The sequence below is a fragment of the Scylla paramamosain genome, chromosome 41 (assembly GCF_035594125.1).
Source record: "Scylla paramamosain isolate STU-SP2022 chromosome 41, ASM3559412v1, whole genome shotgun sequence".
In the NCBI taxonomy this organism is placed as follows: domain Eukaryota; kingdom Metazoa; phylum Arthropoda; class Malacostraca; order Decapoda; family Portunidae; genus Scylla; species Scylla paramamosain.
This window is the reverse complement of record NC_087191.1, coordinates 1142273-1160902: the sequence shown is the minus strand read 5'-3', so window position 1 is coordinate 1160902 and position 18630 is coordinate 1142273. Positions and strand designations below refer to the sequence as shown.

The 18630-nt window shown below is 41.4% G+C and overlaps 1 long non-coding RNA gene across 1 annotated transcript in view; it reads right to left on the bottom strand.

Annotated features, from left to right (window-relative positions):
- LOC135093122 (uncharacterized) overlaps positions 1–18630 on the bottom strand; it is a 53537-nt gene that overhangs the window by 15898 nt on the left and 19009 nt on the right. The window contains exon 3 of the long non-coding RNA XR_010263215.1: positions 17697–18129. This is a non-coding gene — a long non-coding RNA (uncharacterized LOC135093122). The remainder of the gene's footprint in view (positions 1–17696; positions 18130–18630) is intronic.

The following is an 18630-nucleotide window of genomic DNA, read 5'->3' as shown; positions in this document are numbered from 1 at the left end:
TAATGTTTTTTGAACTTAGTCAAACTAACCCGAAATATTTTGGGATGGTTAGCTAACCCTTCCCTGCGACCCGGTTCGAAAGTTCGAAAGCTCGAACACAACAGAATGGCAGACTCACCTGACCTTAAAAATGTCAATGTCTCATTAGCTGCAGGCGACATAGAAAAACTAAAGAATGCACAATTGTAGCAAGCACTGGCTACATTTCTTAATGAAAGTCGAAATGATGAACCCTCAAACTCTGTTTTACTGGCTGAGATACAGAGCATAAAGCAATCACTGAATCAGCTGACAACACTGAAGTAGCAGGTGACATGCCTCTCTGAGAAGCTGGATGATGCGTACAAAATCATTCACTAGTAGCAACTATTCTTGGAGGCACTGGACAGTAGAGATCGTAACCAACGTCTCATCGTGACTGGAGTGCCAGATGCTGCTGACGAGCTCGGCAGGACGGGCGAGGACAAGATTGGGAATGTGATAAAAGCAGCGGGATCTACTGAAGCAAATGATCGAAGCGGTTGGATAATGAAGCGTCTAAGGAAACCAAACAAAAGGAACATGCGCCCGATCCACGTTACTGTAAACGACCAGAAGCAGAGACAGCATCCTTAAAATGGCCAAGTATCTGAAGGCAGCAAACGAATCACTGTCAAGAGTATATATTAAGAAAGATATTCATCCTGCTATTAGAAAAGAAACTGCACATCTTAGAAAGAAAGAAAGAGAGGAGAAGGAGAAGCCAGAAAACGTGGGAATAAACATTAAATATGACTGGAAAGACCGGGTGCTGCTGAGAGATGGGATGGTAAGAGACAGGTTTTCACCCTTTTTTTTTTCTAGTCTCACCCCACCCCATAACATAAATCTGTGTTCATGGAATGTCGCTGGACTTGAGGATAAGCTGCAGGAGCAGAATATACTCGTTTATTTTACAGTATGATATAGTATGGATTCTTGAGGCAAGGAAATATTTCAACTTAAAGGTTCCAGGATTTAATGTCTACAAGAACGTTTCAAGAGGTCAATACAGAGGCGGGGTGGTGATGTGAAGAAACTTGCTTGGAGGAATTATTCAATTATGTATATGCTGCCCTTGAAATATATAACTAATTTAGTAGAATGAAAGTAAGTCATGTCAGTTTTCCATTTTGGTGACTTGTTATATACAACTAATTTTAGCGTTTTCTATTTTGGTGACTTGTTATATACAACTAATTTTAGCATGCATATGTTTTCTGTTGGGATGTATTATGTATTAGTATTTTTTATTAGGTTTCTATTTTAGCGTTTTCTCATATATAACTCATATATATAGCCTTTATCGTTTTATAGTTTTGTAGTTCTTTATAGCTTTTAATTTTTTCTATAAATGTTGAACTTTTATTTTTCTACGTATTTTGCGGCTCATAAGCGATAGTCAGTTTTTATTGGTATTATTATTTTTTTTTTTTTTTTATTTTATTTTATTTATTTATTTTTATTTTTTTTTACTATAATGGTTAATTTACATAGCCCACTAAATGATATTATATTTTTCTATTTAAGTTGGCCAAAATTTATATAGCTTTTTTGTCAATATACTACTATTACTACTACTACTACTACTACTGCTGCTGCTGCTGCTGCTAGATGACGTCATAAACGAGGAAACCACTGGTAAACTATTAGTATTCATCTAACCCTCTTTGTTCTGAAGAATTTTTTAAAGTAAAGTGTTTTATTCAAGTAGAAACCGCACAAGGAGCAGGTGTGTGTGTGTGTGTGTGTGTGTGTGTGTGTGTGTGTGTGTGTGTGTGTGTGTGTGTGTGTGTGTCGCAACCCCCTCCCCCACCTCTTTCCTTGTACCTCCTCCTTAGGAGCAGCGTGGGAAGGCAGTTGGAGCACTTTCCCATGGCAGTCACTACCCAGTAGCTGGAAGGAGCAGACGTACTGAGATGTGCTCTAACATTTATCATTTAAAGAGGGATACTAGGTAGCCGGGTTAGTTGCCTCAAGAAACGTAAGTCAGTCCGTACGCCCCTGGCCTACTTAGAAATAACAAGAGTCTCCATACAAGTCTACCAGGAAGCATAGTTGTGTATACCTACCTTTCCTTCTTGCTGGAAGTTTGCCTACATTCAACCTGTTCCTAAAAAGGGTGACCGTTCTAATCCCTCAAACTACCGTCCTATTGCTTTAATTTCCTGCCTATCTAAAGTTTTTGAATCTATCCTCAACAGGAAGATTCTTAAACATCTATCACTTCACAACCTTCCATCTGATCGCCAGTATGGGTTCCGTCAAGGCCGCTCTACTGGTGATCTTCTGGCTTTCCTTACTGAGTCTTGGTCATCCTCTTTTAGAGATTTTGGTGAAACTTTTGCTGTTGCCTTGGACATATCAAAAGATTTTGATAGAGTCTGGCACAAAGCTTTGATTTCCAAACTACGCTCCTACGGTTTCTATCCTTCTCTCTGTAACTTCATCTCAAGTTTCCTTTCTGACCGTTTTATTGCTGCTGTGGTAGACGGTCAATGTTCTTCTCCTAAATCTATTAACAGTGGTGTTCCTCAGGGTTCTGTCCTGTCACCCACTCTCTTCTTATTATTCATTAATGATCTAACCAAACTTCTTGTCCTATCCACTCCTACGCTGATGATACCACCCTGCACTTTTCCACGTCTTTTCATAGATGTCCAACCCTTCAGGAGGTAAACATATCACGCAGGGAAGCCACAGAACGCATGACTTCTGATCTTTCTAAAATTTCTGATTGGGGCAGAGCAAACTTGGTATTGTTCAATGCCTCAAAAACTCAATTCCTCCATCTATCAACTCGACACAACCTTCCAGACAACTATCCCCTCTTCTTCAATGACACTCAACTGTCCCCCTCTTCTATACTGAACATCCTCGGTCTGTCCTTTACTTATAATCTGAACTGGAAACTTCACATCTCATCTCTAGCTAAAACAGCTTCTATGAAGTTAGGTGTTCTGAGACGTCTCCGCCAGTTTTTCTCATCCCCCCAGCTGCTAACTCTGTACAAGGGCCTTATCCGTCCATGTATGGAGTATGCTTCACATGTCTGGGGGGGGTTTCACTAATACTTCTCTTCTAGACAGGGTGGAATCAAAAGCTTTTCGTCTCATCAACTCTTCTCCTCTAACTGACTGTCTTCAGCCTCTCTCTCACCGCCGCAATGTTGCATATCTAGCTGTCTTCTACCGCTATTTTCATACTAACTGCTCTTCTGATCTTGCTAACTGCATGCCTCCCCTCCTTCCGCGGCCTCACTGCACAAGACTTACTTCTTTCTCTCACCCCTATTCTGTCCACCTCTCTAACGCAAGAGTTAACCAGTATTCTCAGTCATTCATCCCTTTCTCTGGTAAACTCTGGAACTCACTGCCTGCTTCTGTATTTCCACCTTCCTAAGACTTGAATTCCTTCAAGAGGGAGGTTTCAAGACACTTATCCACCAATTTTTGACCACTGCTTTGACCCTTTTATGGGACTGGCATTTTAGTGGGCATTTTTTTTATTAGATTTTTGTTGCCCTTGGCCAGTGTCCTTCCTACATAAAAAAAAAAAAAATACCACTCACTATACCCAGGGAAGTGATTGCTCCGATGCGTGTATGCATGTGCCGAGTTTTGTGCGCAGTGGGCAGTGACCAACCCTCCTATATGTTCGTGGACACTTTTTCATTTCGTAGTAGTTTCTTGTGTCTTTTGTTGATAACCAAGTTTGTCTTAAATGCTACTGTGAGCTGATGCAGTACAGCCATGTAGTAAACTTTACTCCCTTCCCAGGTCCTGACAACGCCTGACGCCCAGGAGACAGTAAACGGTTTGAGACTATAATACTCTGTTGGGCAGTGGGAGGACTGTCACGGTGGGTGGAATCCCAATAGGGTATTATACCTCGATCATATGCATGTTAGTGTTTGTTAATTGTTTTTCTTAGACGTGGTTGTAGATTCTTCTGCAGCTGTGGGTGTTAAGTGTTGTTTGAGTATTTCCCTTATCTGTGGGAAGGCAAAACAGACTGGCGATCTCAAATTAGTGTGACCTGGAGTTGCAACTGTTGTGATAATGGAGCAGGAGTCATAAGGAACCATGTACACTCGTGTTTCAGCCATGCACTGAGTCCACATAAGAGGTAACTCAGTGAAGCTAGTCCAGGTGCGGCAGCTTGTTGAAGGGACTTAATTATGGTCGTAACAAATGGCTAACAGTTCTGCCATAAAAAATGGAGGCAACACCCGGGAGGCTACCGCCTCCACAGAATCCGACTCCATCTTCGGATTTTGAACCGTCCCTAAATACAGAGACGGAGTCAGAATATGTGGAAAAGTGTTTCAAGAATGATGCACGAGACTCATAATCTGGTAGTAATTTCTTATTATGGATAGCAGAGCCGCAGACAGAAATAAGATATAAGAAATAAGGGAAACTGCAAATAGCCATCAGGCCTTTACATGGCAGTCCCTGTATGAAACATACCTACCTGTCATCCCCATCCATAAGTCTGTCTAATGGATGTCTTAAAGCCCCCTAATGACTCAGCACTAACAACTTGATTACTGAGTCCATTCCATTTATCTACCACTCTATTTGAGAACCAATTCCTTCCTATCTCTTTTTTTAACAAAAACTTTTCAAGTTTGAACACGGTATTTCTTGTTCTATCCTAGTTACTGATCCTAAGAATTTTGCTTACATCCCATTTGCAACCCTTATACCACTTAGGTATTTCTATCAGTTCCTCTCAGGTTTTAGCCTATGTCTCTCAGGTCAGGGTTCCTAGTGAACGGACGTGTTTAGTGAGCAGTGACCTGACGCTAATATAGCTGGCTAGTGTAGACATGGCGCCTTGTGTTGCTGAGTCGACAGGTTGTGTTAGTTCTCCTGTTCTCGAGGCCTTCGTTGCGAAGGTCTTAGAGGTGGAGGCTGAGTTCCATCGAAGGATCTCGGAGGTGCAGGCTGAGTTTCGTGAGAGGATCTCAGACCTGCAGGCTGAGTTCTATGAGAGGATCTCAGCACCTGTGGGAGGGTCGTGCCCCACTGTCACCTTACCTAGTAAGGCGACGGAGGAGCAGTGGTCGGTTGTGTGCAGGGGAGCCAAGAGGGTGAAGGTGCTCAGGGCACCTTCCGTGGAGACGAAGAATCCCTTCAATGTGCTGGAGGAGGGGAAGGAGAAGGAGGTGGACAGGGCTGGAGGAGGCAAGAAGGAGGGGGCAGATGCAGTTACCCTGCCCCAAGGTAGAGTGCTTGTGTTTGGTGATAGTCAGGTTAGGCACTTGGATAGTGCGTTCTGTGCTAGGGATAGGAAGCGTAGGTCGAGGGTGTGTTTGCCGGGGGCCGGGATAGGGAAGGTAGCTGATAGGCTAGACACGTGCTTGGAAAAAGATGGGACCAAGCCCATTGTTTTTCTCAGTGCGGGAGGGAATGACCTTGGTAAGGTCAGGAGTGAAGAGCTTATCAGGAGGTTTCGACAGGCTTTGGACAGGATTAGGGACAAGGGTGGGATCCCCGTGGTATGTGGTGTCTTGCCGAGGAGGGGAGTTGGTGCTGAGTGGCTGTCCAGGGCTATTACAGTGAATCGCAGGCTCGCGAATCATAGTAGGAGTAATGGATGGACGTTCATCGACAACTGGGACCTTTTCTATGGCAGGGACACCTTGTACGCCAGGGATGGAGTGCATTTGTCACGCCAGGGTGTTCGTGTTTTGGCCGAAACACTCGAGCGGGAGGTAACTGCACTCCAGCACTTTTTTCGTTAGTCGGGAGGGAAGAAGGGGCTGTGAGGAGAAGGCGAGGGGCAAATTAGTTAAATCTAGAAAGGAAGCTAGCTTAGGGATGGTGAGAAATAGCTTAAGTGTTTACTACACAAATTGTAGTAGTATTCTGAATAAAATAGACTTGCTTAGAGGAATAGCGAGTGTAGAGAAATTTGATATCATTGCTTTAACTGAAACTTCGTTAGATATGTCAGGAAAAGTATTTAATCCAGAGGTTAAGATAGATGGGTATACAATGTTCTATAAAGATAGAGAAAACAGGAGAGGAGGAGGTGTCGCGTTATACGTTAGGGACACATTACAGTGCTGTATGAACAATAGAATTAAAACAGATAGCAAAGCAGAGTCGATATGGGTAGATATTAAAGAAGGATCGCAGTCAGTAGTACTAGGGGTAGTTTACAGACCACCGACCAGTACAGAGGAAATTAACACCTCACTGTGGCAGGAATTAAATAGAGCAGGCAGGTACAGTCAGGTATGTGTGGTAGGAGATTTTAATTTTAGGAATATCGACTGGAGTCTGATTGTGGGTAACAAGGAAGCAGAGGAATTCCTTAAGGTAATTCAGGATAATTTTTTAAAACAGGTAGTCGTAGAACCCACAAGGGGGAATAATATTCTAGATTTAATTCCTACTAACAGGGAGGAAGCAGTCACACAGGTAGAGGTTGGAGGACAGCTAGGTAACAGTGACCATAGGGAAATTAGGTACAATCTAGAATGGGAAGAAACTGTTAGAAATAAAAACACTAGTAAAATACCTGACTTTAGGAGAGCAGATTTTGAAGAATTAAAAAGGTACCTCCAAGGAGTGGACTGGCAAAGGATGCAGGGTGAGGTCAGGTCAGGGACGGAGTTCAGAGAGATAAGGCAGGATGAGGGAGGTGAGGTGAGGCTCCAGAAGGGAGGAGGAAAGAGGAAGGGGGGAGATAGGTGTATGTTGGAATGTCAGGTCATGCTGAAATGAGAGAGGTAAGGTCGAGGCGAGTTGATGAGGGAGGGGAGAGGATGGTAGGGAACGAGATGAGGGGATTAGGTGAAGTAAATGTAGATGAATTGTATAAATATTTCGTAAAGTTCATACAGGTCAGTTAGCAAATATCCCGTATAAAACAATAAGATCACAAAAAAATGACCCTAAATGGATGACTGCTAGGTTAAAGCATAATATAGGGCGTAAGAGAAGTATATATAAGAGATTAAGGGCAGGTGAGGAAGTTTTAAGGACACAGTATAATGAATTAGTTAGAACAGTCAGGAAGTTAACGAGGAAAGCTAAGGACAATTATGAATTAAAGGTAGCCAGCCAGGCGAAGACGGACCCCAGGGATTTTATCAGGTATACAGGACGAAAAATAAGGATACTGTAGGTCCATTAAAGGCAGCAGATGGGGAGCTGGTTAGTTCTGGGGAGGAGATTAGTAAACTTCTGAATGATTATTTTTTAACTGTCTTCACTCAGGAAAACATGCAGGATATGCCAGATAGTGAACAGGTGTTTAGAGCAGATGAGTATGAGAAGCTGACGGATATTTCCATAACTAGGGAGATAGTGGAGCAGGAGATAGATAGGCTAAAAAAGTTCAAGTCACCAGGACCTGATGAAATATATCCCAGAGTACTGAAGGAATGTAAAAAGATTATTTGTGAGCCGTTAGTTTCTGTCTTTAGGAAATCACTGGAGTCGGGTGAGGTACCAGTAATGTGGAGGCAGGCTAATGTAGTACCCATCTTTAAGAAAGGGGATAAAACTTTAGCGTCTAATTATAGACCTGTCAGCTTAACTTCAGTTGTAGGGAAAATGTTAGAGTCAATAATAGCCAGGAACATTAGGGAACATTTAGACAAACATAACTTGATAAATCAGTCACAGCATGGCTTCACGAATGGGAAGTCTTGCCTGACAAACTTGTTAAGTTTTTACAGTAAGGTGTACGAGGCAGTAGATAATGGTGATAGTTATGATATCTTATATCTGGACTTTAGTAAAGCATTCGACAAGGTGCCCCATCAAAGGCTCCTGAGAAAGGTTAGGGCGCACGGGATAGATGGGAAGGTGTTAGGTTGGATAGGGTCATGGCTTGGTAACAGGCGACAGAGAGTGCTAATAAACGGCTCGAAATCCGAGTGGGGTCATGTCATTAGTGGGGTGCCACAGGGATCAGTATTAGGGCCAATGTTATTTCTAATATATATCAATGACTTGGATAGTGGAATTAGTAGCGATGTTAGTAAATTTGCGGATGACACAAAGATAGGTAGATTAATTAGGTCAGAAGCGGATGCCATCGCCTTGCAGACAGACCTAGATAGAATGAATGAATGGACGGATAGATGGCAAATGCAATTTAATATCAATAAATGCATAGTGCTTAGCGTAGGTAGAGGAAACCCACACAATAGGTACACATTAAACACCCAAACTCTGGTAGGTACAGGGTACGAGAAAGATTTAGGAGTTATAGTTAGCTCTGAACTCCGTCTAGGGAAACAATGCATAGAAGCCAGAAACAAGGCAAATAGGGTAGTAGGATTCATTTTTAGGAGTGTTAAAAGTAGAAGGCCGGAAGTAATATTAAAGTTATACTTGGCGCTGGTCAGACCTCATCTAGACTACGCTGTGCAGTTCTGGTCCCCACATTACAGGAAAGATATAGGTCTATTAGAATCAGTACAGAGGAGAATGACTAAAAGGATACAGGGGATGAGGAGTATTCCTTACGAAGCGAGGTTGAAGCGGTTAAATTTACATTCTCTAGAGAGACGTAGGTTAAGAGGGGACCTGATAGAAGTCTTTAAGTGCTATAAGGGTTATAACAAGGGAGATGTAAGCAAAATTCTTAGGATCAGCAACCAGGGTAGAACAAGAAATAACGGGTTCAAGCTTGAAAAATTTAGGTTTAGGAAGGAGATAGGAAAAAATTGGTTCTCAAATAGAGTGGTACATGAGTGGAACGGACTCAGTAATCATGTAGTTAGTGCTAGGACACTAGAGAGCTTTAAGAGAAGATTAGACAAGTTTATGGATGGGGATAACAGATGGAAATAGGTAGGAGTGTTTCATACAGGGACTGCCACGTGTAAGCCTGGTCGCTTCTTGCAGCTTCCCTTATTTCTTATGTTCTTATGTTCTTATGTTCTCTCTAAAGAATGTAAATTTAACAGCTCCAATCTTGCTTCGTAAGGAAATACTCTTCATCCCCTGTATCCTTTTATTGATTCCCTGTTGTACTGATTTTAATAGACCTATATCCTTCCTGTAATATGGGGACCAGAATTGCATAGCGTAATCTAGATGAGGTCTGATCAACGCCAAATATAACTTTACTTTGGGACTTCCACTTTTAACACTCCTAAAAATTAATCCTAATACCCTATTTGGCCTGTTTCTGGTTTCTCTGGATTGCTTTCTTAGAGCTAACTATAACTATTAAATCTTTTTCGTATCCTGAACCTACCAGAGCTTCGTTGTTTGTTGTGTATCTACTGTGTGGGTTTCCTCTACCTACTCGAAGTACAATGCATTTGTGATATTAAACTGCATTTCCCATCTGTCTGTCCATTCGTTTATCCTATCCAAATTTGCCTGCAAGGCGATGGCATCCAATTCTAACCTAATTAATCGGATGCCATCGCCTTGCAGGCAGATTTGGATAGGATGAACGAATGGACAGACAGACCTGAGTCCGCAAAATACCTGGTAAGTATTCTGCACTTCCCCCATCTGTTTTATCCCATGACTGGGACAAGTGGCAGACCCAAAGACAGTTTCCGAGCTGCTTGCTGAGTACTTTGCAAGTGTCCAACAGCACCTATGGCACTTCATCGTCGACATTGGAATCTGCTGGCGTTAATTTTGCTTTATAGTGTCCCATTTTCTCGGTCTGAGCTACGCATGGATTTGTCCCAGTGCCATGATTCATCCACGGTTCCTGATGAAATCCCATATTACTATTTGCGCCACATGTCCGATGAAGCTTTTACGTTTTTACTCAACTTTTATCATTTTTATTTGGAATACCGGTGATTTTCCATCTTGGGGTGGTGCTGTAATTATTCCCAATCCAAAGCCTGGAAAAGATCAGCTATCGACCAATTATCGCCCCATTTATTCAAGGTAGTGTATTTGTAAGTTGCTGGAAAAAATGGTGACTATCAGGCTCGGTACTTGAAGGAAGGCAATTACTTGTCTCCTGTTCAGTATGGTTTCTGGAAAATGCGATCTACAACTACTATTTATGTATTTATTGTATCTGGAATCTTCTATTTCAGAGGCATTAGCTAATAAGCAACACAATGTCAGTTTATTTTATTTTTTTATTCATTTTCTTTCTTTATTTTTTTTTAGAGAGAAAGCTTACGACAGCCTAGCATCATGGCATTTTACTTAGTCTTTTCGAGTTTGGTCTCTGTGACCGACTCCTTATTTTTATACAACAGTTTCTATCTCGTTGTTTTTTTACGGATGCAGATTGGTGGCGATCTGTCAGGAGTTTGCCCACTTGATGACGGTGTCCCACAAGGAAGTAAACCTAGTATCACCCATTTCGCTGTAGCTATAAACTGTCATTGGTGTACTTCCGGAAGGAGTTCGTGAGGTCGACATGTCATCAACATATAAATATTGATGACTTTTGCCTTTTTATGCCTTTTTATGCCTTTGATTGAAAGGAAACTGCAGTTAGCAATTAATGGGATTTCTCATTGGGTGGCAACTCGGGGATTTCGTTTCTCAACTTCGCAGACTGTGGCCATACATTTTTGCTGCCTCCGTAGCGTTTATCCTAACCTTATCTATATCTATATGATTGAAGATTCTCTTGTGTGGAGGAAACTAGTTTCCAGGGAATCGTATTTGACAGACGCCTGACTTGGGTACCTCACCTTCGTTACATTAAGGCAGTTGGAATATGTGGAAAAGTGTTCCAAGAATAATGCACAGGACTCACTCCGGTAATAATTTCTTATTAGGGATAGCAGAGCCGCAGACAGAAATATCATAAGATGTAAAGCGATCAGGCCTTTACGTGGCAGTCCCTGTATGAAATATACTTACTTGTTTCCACCTATTATCCCCATCCATAAATCCGTCTAATCTTCCCCTAAAGACCCTAATGACTCAGTCCTAACAACTTTATTACTGAGTCCGTTCCATTCATCTACCGCTCTATTTAAGAACCAATTCCTTCCTATCTCTTTTTTTTTTTTTTCTAAAGTTTCAAGTTTTTCAAGTTTGAACCCTTTATTTCCTGTTCTATCCTAGTTACTGATCCTAAGAATTTTGCTTATGTCCCCATTACAACCCTTAAACTACTTAGAGATTTCTAGCAGGTCCTCTCTTAACCTATGTCTCTCTCTAAAGAATGTAAATTTAACAGCTCCTGTCTCGCTTCGTAAGGAATACTCTTCATCCCCTGTACCCTTTTATTAATTTCCTTCTGTACTGATTCTAATAGACCTATATCCTCCCTGTAATATGGGGACCAGAATTTAATAGTGTAGTCTAGATGAGGTCTGACCAGCGTCAAATACAACATTAATATTACTCTGGGAATTCTACTTTGAACACTCCTAAAAATTAATCCTAATACCCTGTTTGTCTTGTTTCTGGCCTCTATGCATTGCTTTCTTAGAGCTAACTTTAACTACTAAATCTTTTTCGTATCCTGAACCTACCACAGCTTCGTTGTTTTTTGTTTTTTTTGTGTGTATCTGTTGTGTGGGTTTTCTGTACCTACTCTAAGTACAATGCATTTGTAGATATTAAACTGCATTTGCCATCTGCATGTCCATTTGTTCATCCTATCCAAATCTGTCTGCAAGGCGATGGTATCCAATTCTGACCTAATTAATCGGATGCCATCGCCTTGTAGACAGATTCGGATAGGATGATCAAATGGACAGACGGACCTGGGAACTGCCGGTAATTAACTCTAGGATATCTACAGGGAGTCTCAGAAACGGAGGGTACATTTAATGCCGCCATACTAACACCAAAAGTTTTAGGGAAACTTTTGTGAGACATATAAACGGGAATATGAATCACGAAGACGGCCACACAAGGAACAGAGTTTGTAAGATATTGAACACGATACCAGCATCTCAATAATATAGACTGGAAGCAAGTCCAGTGGAAGGACACCAGCATCCACCAGTAAGCTAAGGATTGGGGATGAGCGGAATGCACCAGTTGACAAGCGATCACCGGCATGGTGCACCGAGTCCAACACACGAAACCGAGCCTCAGTAGCAGAGGAATAAACCTCACAACCATACTCCAACTTTGAAGGAATGGGAGTTCGGTGCAAAAGGAGGGTTTGTTTATTAGTTCCCCAAATAACCCAGGACCCTAAGGAGTGACAGCGCCTTCATATATGCTGTCTTAACATAACAAAGGTGAAGTACCCAAGCCAGGCGTCTGTCAAATACAACTCTCAGAAAACTAGTTTCCTCCACACAAAAGATTCTTCAATCATACAGGTATAGATAAGGTTAGAATAAACACTACAGAGGCGGCTAAAACGTATGGCCACAGTCTGCGAAGCTGAGAAACGAAATCCTCGAGTTGCCGCCCAATGAGAAATCCCATTAATTGCTAACTGCAGTTTCCTCTCAATCAAAGGCATCCGCACCGCAGAAAATGATCGACAAGTCATTGACATTTATATGTCAATGACAAGTCATTGACATTTATATGTCAATGACTTGTGGATCTCACGAATTCCTTTCGGAAGTACACCAATGACACTGTTTATAGCTACAGCGAAACGGGTGATATTAGGTATACTTCCTTGCGGCACACCATCATCAAGTGGGTGAACTCCTGACAGATCGCCACCAACCTGCACCCATAAAAAAAATCGACGAGATAGACACCAAGCAAAGCAGACAGATACCCAGCAGAGGGTATCTGAGGGGACTCGGTTCGTGAGTCATCCCTGCTACCAGCCCTGCCCTCCATGATTTACACTAAATGTGAGCACACATGAAACAATCAAACAAACGATAAACTGTCTTTCCCACGTGGCGACGAAGCTCCCAGCTATCCTGGTGAGGTCGCCAATTTCTGTTACGACCACAATCCCCAGCCCCTCCACCAAGCTGCAGAAGAATCGACTACCATGTCTAGAAAAAAAAGCAGTTAACACACAATAACACACATGATCGAGGTATAATACCCTGTTGGTCTTCCACCCACCATGACAGTCCTTCCACTGCCCAACAGAGTGTTATAGCCTCAAGCCAAGTAGTATTGTCTACCGCCTCCTGGGCGACAGGCCTTGTCAGGACCTGGAGGGGGAGTAAAGTTAACTACACAGCTAATTACTTAGGTCCTCTGCTACTGTACTGCATCAGTATCATTTAAAACAAACAGGATTATTAACAAAAGACACATGAAACAACTACGAAAGAGTGCCCACGAACACACAGAAGGGTCAGTCACCGATCATTGTGCACAAAACTCAGCATGCACACACGCAGCAAAGGAATTACTTTCCTGGGTACATTGCGTAGTATACACAACTACCGTTCCTGGCAGACTTCTATGGAGATTCCTATTATATATATATATATAGATAGGCCAGGGCGTACGGCCGGTAATGAATCACTTATTCCCCTTAAGGCAACTTAAGGCTCCAAGTCTTGGAGCCGGTTCCACCTTAACGGTTCCAAACAAGTACTGATGGCAGATACGCTTACATCAATTATGTAGTGTTTAAAATATGTATGTAATCATTAATATTATTTAGGAAGTTTTGCAAATGGTATGTACCAATGAACGAAGTAGTGTAATACAATCAAATATTCATGTGTCCCTGTGTCTAGTATTTAAAGAAATTGCGTAAATAATATGAAAATATTTTGTTCATGTTAGCCAATATGAGGCACCTATTTAGTGTTCCCATAAGTGTAATCTTTTTTTGTACTTTGATTGGTAGATACCTGACATAATAACTTATATATTAGCGCACTCCTGATGACATATCATAAGAGTTAAGACTGCCAAACGAAAGGGGGCTATGACTTTTGTCCTCATGAGTAAATAAAAACCTTATCTGCATAGATATATAAAATATCTAATATGTTGATTGTTCTGTAATCCTTCTTGTCCCAAAGTATAATGCAACACTTTTTCAAACACCAAGGATTTTTCAAATGCAGCGCATTAAAGATGCACATATCGATATTATATATAAACTTGCGGTATTTATCACACTTAAACCTAGTCAGTTTAACAAAATGACATCAAAGAGAACTAGATCAGCTCCAGTGTGGAATTATTTAGAGCACACGCTGTCTGATGCATTGTATGCAAAAGTCTGTAAAGACAAGCTGAAATGCAATGGAATTATATCAGACATGAAACACTTCTGCACCAGACATTCCACTGAATATGTGAGTTGATATGAACTCAAGCATGTTTATTATTGATTGAACCCTGTGTGAGATAAGAGTAAACATCAACTAAATGGTGCACCCTTTCAGTATCCATCCCAGAGCCTCGGTCTCTCGGCACCGGGAGCCGGTACTCTGTAATCATTCAGCCGCGCTCTACTGATTCCCCACGGAACTGGTTTCGGAACCGCTGCACCGTAGTAACCGCGAAGCACCCCGCTGGCGATTCCGAGACTTCGGTATTCACCAGCCGCGCTCTACCGATTACCAGCGAAATCGGTTCCGGAACCCGTTCCGATTGTTCTTCTGAACAAACAAGGGGGGCTAGATGAATACTGATTGTTTCTTTGTCAAGGGCAACTCTTCTGCTCTGAACTATATGAGACTCAAACTGACTGAACAAAGGGAAATTCCGTAAATTTATCTTAAAATGAGTGTCTGGGCACGGAAACTCTTATGGTAAATTAGTGGCAGCAAGCGGCCACTCTTAAAATACATCTGGTGTGCTTACCCTAGCCTGCTCTCTCTCTCTCTCTCTCTCTCTCTCTCTCTCTCTCTCTCTCTCTCTCTCTCTCTCTCTCTCTCTCTCTCTCTCTCTCTCTCTCTCTCTCTCTCTCTCTCTCTTATTAACTTTTCTCTTTAATAATTCTTACTTTCTTCATTATATTATCTCGCTGTATATTACCCATTATTTTAGCTTTAAGAATTATTCGCACCTATGGAGGATCTGCCTCAGTGAGCGCGCTTTTTGGGTGAAATAACAGCGTCTGGTCTCCTTACAGCGGTTTGGCTGGAAAATCTGACCCTAAGAAAACTTCCTGATCTCTCATTTGTCCCCCTCCCCTTCCTGTATTAGGGCGTGTACCCTCCTCCATGCCTGACCAGTCTCTGACCAAGAAATATAAATATTTAAGGAAGTCTTCAGTAAAGCTTCGAGACCGAACAGTGCTACCACCTAGGCCGAAAAGATTATATAGCAAAAAACGTATCTAATTGAAACGATTATTATGTTTCATAGTCTGTACCACCTAAATTACTCCATCCTCTGTATTTTACTATAAAAAAAAATATATATATATATATATATATATATATATATATATATATATATATATATATATATATATATATATATATATATATATATATATATATATATATATATATATATATATATATATACCAATCAGGCTAATAAAATAGTCAATACTTAGCAGGATTTTATTTTTTTTTTTTGTATTTTTTTTTTATTTACTTATTTATTTTTCTTTTTTTTTTGGGGGGGGGGCAGATTAAAGAATATTTACAAAATTAAGCACAAACACACTGCTGTTTAAAAGAAATATAACCATTAGTTACTTGTGAGAAGAGTTGAGGTCAGAAAGTCATGATAAAAGTATGCTGAAATTAAATATTAAAACCACATGACTACTTGCATATCTGATACGCTACTGAACTCATATCATGCTAGCAAAATAATTTCAATATGCAGAACAGTACATTTTTTCAGGTATTAAGGCACTAACACAAACAAAGCAGGGCAGGAAATTACATTTTAAGCAATAAGGCAGGAAGGAGGCAGTAGTCGCCTGCCAAAACGATAAGTAATTCCAGTGAGGTCTAAAGCACTGGATCAGGGGGTGCTATGAGCTTATCATTAAACCCAGCTGTGACCTCATTGAACGTTTCTTTTTGTGTCTCACAATACAAGGGGGCAGTCACAGCCTGCCCTCTAAAGGTTTTGCGGAGTTCTCCATTCTTGGAGACTTCTATGTTCACCACCAGCTTTGGCTTTCTTCTCCCTTCACTGACCATCCTGGTGAACTAGCCTTCAACTTTGCTATCTGCCATGACCTAGAGCAACTGCTGCAACATGCTACCAGTATTCCTGACAGTCTTGGAGATACCCCCAACATTCTTGACCTTTTCCTAACCTTTAATCCTGCTTATGCTTCTCCATTGGGCTCCTCCGATCACAATCTCATATTTTTATTCTGTCTTATCACTCCAATCCCTCCTCAGGATCCCCCTAAGCAGAGGTGCCTCTGGCATTTTGCCTCTGTTAGTTGAGAGGGGCCTGAGGAGGTATTTTAATTATTTACCTTGGAATGACTACTGCTTCCGTGACAGAGATCCGTCTCTGTGGGCCGAGTGCATAACAAAGATGATCGTGTCTGGCATGGAGGCGTACATTCCTCACTCTTTTTCTCAATCTAAACCTTCCAACCTTGGATTAACACAGCCTATTATTGTGCTATACATGACAGAGAGGAGGGCCACAAAACGTACTTAAGCCTTCCATCACCAGAATCTCATGCTCTTTCTGCTTTCTGGCCGGAACAATGCCAAATCTGTTCTACAACCAGTGAAAAACTCCTTCATTAATAGAATGTCAAAATCTTTTAAGATCTAATTCCCTCGTGATTTCTAGCATCTAGCGAAAAACATCTCCAATAACTTTGCTTTTTCTTCTTTCCCTCCTTTATTTATTTATTTTTCTCACCCCCCACAGCTGCTGTGTACAAGGGCCTTATCTGTCCATGTATGGAGTATGCTTCATATGTCTGGGGAGGTTCCACTCATACCGCTCTTTTAGACAGGGTGGAATTAAAAGATTTCGTCTCAACTCTTCTCCTCAAACTGTCTTCAGCCTCTTTCTCATCGCTGCAGTGTTGCAGCTCATGCTGTCTTCTACCACTATTTTTATACTAACTGCTCTTCTGATCTTGCTAACTGCATGCCTCCCTTCCTCCTGTGGCCTCGCTGCACAAGACTTTCTTCTTTCTTTCACCCCTATTCTGTCCACCTCTCTAATGCAAGAGTTAACCATTATTCCCAGTCATTTATCCCCTCCTCTGGTAAACTCTGGAATTCCCTTCCTGCTTCTGTATTTCCACCTTCCTATGACTTGAGCTTCTACAAGAGGGAAGTTTCAAGACACTTACCCTTCAATTTTTGACCACCACTTCGGTCCCTATTCAGGACCGGCATCTCGGTGGGTTTTTTTTTTTTTTTTTTTTTTTTTTTTTTTTTTTTTGCCCTTGGCCGGTGTCCCTCCTATATAAAAACAAAAAAAAGTGAAGCAGCCCAACTGCAACACGAATTAAACATTGAAGAAGGGGCAATGTACTGTTTCACAGACAGATTTCTTAACCGGTGATTCCTGAGTTGTGGGAGAGCTATGGGAGTGGGAGTTATATGTCACTTCTGTTCTGGCGGCAAAGTCAGCCAGAACTCGATTGTGGAGGTTCTTAGACAAACCATCTGGAATCTCCACCGATTTCTTGTCACCCAGCTATTTACCACACCACTTTATTTTATTGTTGGGTGTATACCACAACTACCCTACACACACACTTTTAGTATATTTCAGTGGAAATCGAGGTTTCAGGCAGAGAGAGAGAGAGAGAGAGAGAGAGAGAGAGAGAGAGAGAGAGAGAGAGAGAGAGAGAGAGAGAGAGATTACATTACAAGAAAGACAGGGAGAGACAGAGAGGCACGATCGTACCTTTTATTGTTAATTGCTGGTGTAAGCAGCAAGGAGTTGGTCATGGACAAGGTCTCGTGTAAGTGTTGAACTCTCCGAGCCTGCAGTCGTGTAAACACAAGAAGCCGAGTCGTCCACACCAAGAAGCGGCTCCGCAGAGACAACTCGAAAAAAATGCTAAGGAAGTTTGGGTTGTCACTCGCCACCAAGACCAACACTTCCGTTGCTGTCGCTGCTATCTGTTGAAAGATGATACACCTGTATCAACATTATAAATAAACCATATTTTCATAGCTATTTTTGACCAGAATATTGATAGTCAACTTGCCAAGTGTGCTTTCCTAATGAGCGAGGTTACTTGTATATGAGTGGAATTAGCATCCATGGCTTGCCGTCCCATCTCGAATAGTCCGACACCCCGTGGCACTCTTATGTGATGCAAAATGTCACCTCTCTGCCAAGGCAACGCCAAACTGTAACTTAAATTTTATAAATAACTTTGTTCTGGAATGAGGTAGGAAAGAGAGAAAGCTCAGGAAGGACTTTATCTTGAAGAAAAAAAAAATTCATGCCATGCCCTAACCACGATTTTATAATAGCATATAGGACATGTATGTAATTGAAAAGAAGAAATATAACATTTCTTACGAAATTTTAACCGCGATCAGCTGCATAAATATCCATTCACTTCCCATCCTGACCTCCCATAATATTGTTATTGCTGTCTACTGATCCAAGTGGCCTCCAATTCCTTGTAATATAATTCCGCTAAGATAGTTCCCACTAACCCACTTCTTGAAAAAATAAATAAATAAACGAAAGGTAATTTTTTCAATGTAATTATTGGGACAATAGATGGTGAACATATTGCAATAATATTACCTAGCGAAAATTAATATTCATACATAAATCGTAAAGGATACCATTCACTCAATAATCTAGATTCTAAGAGCTG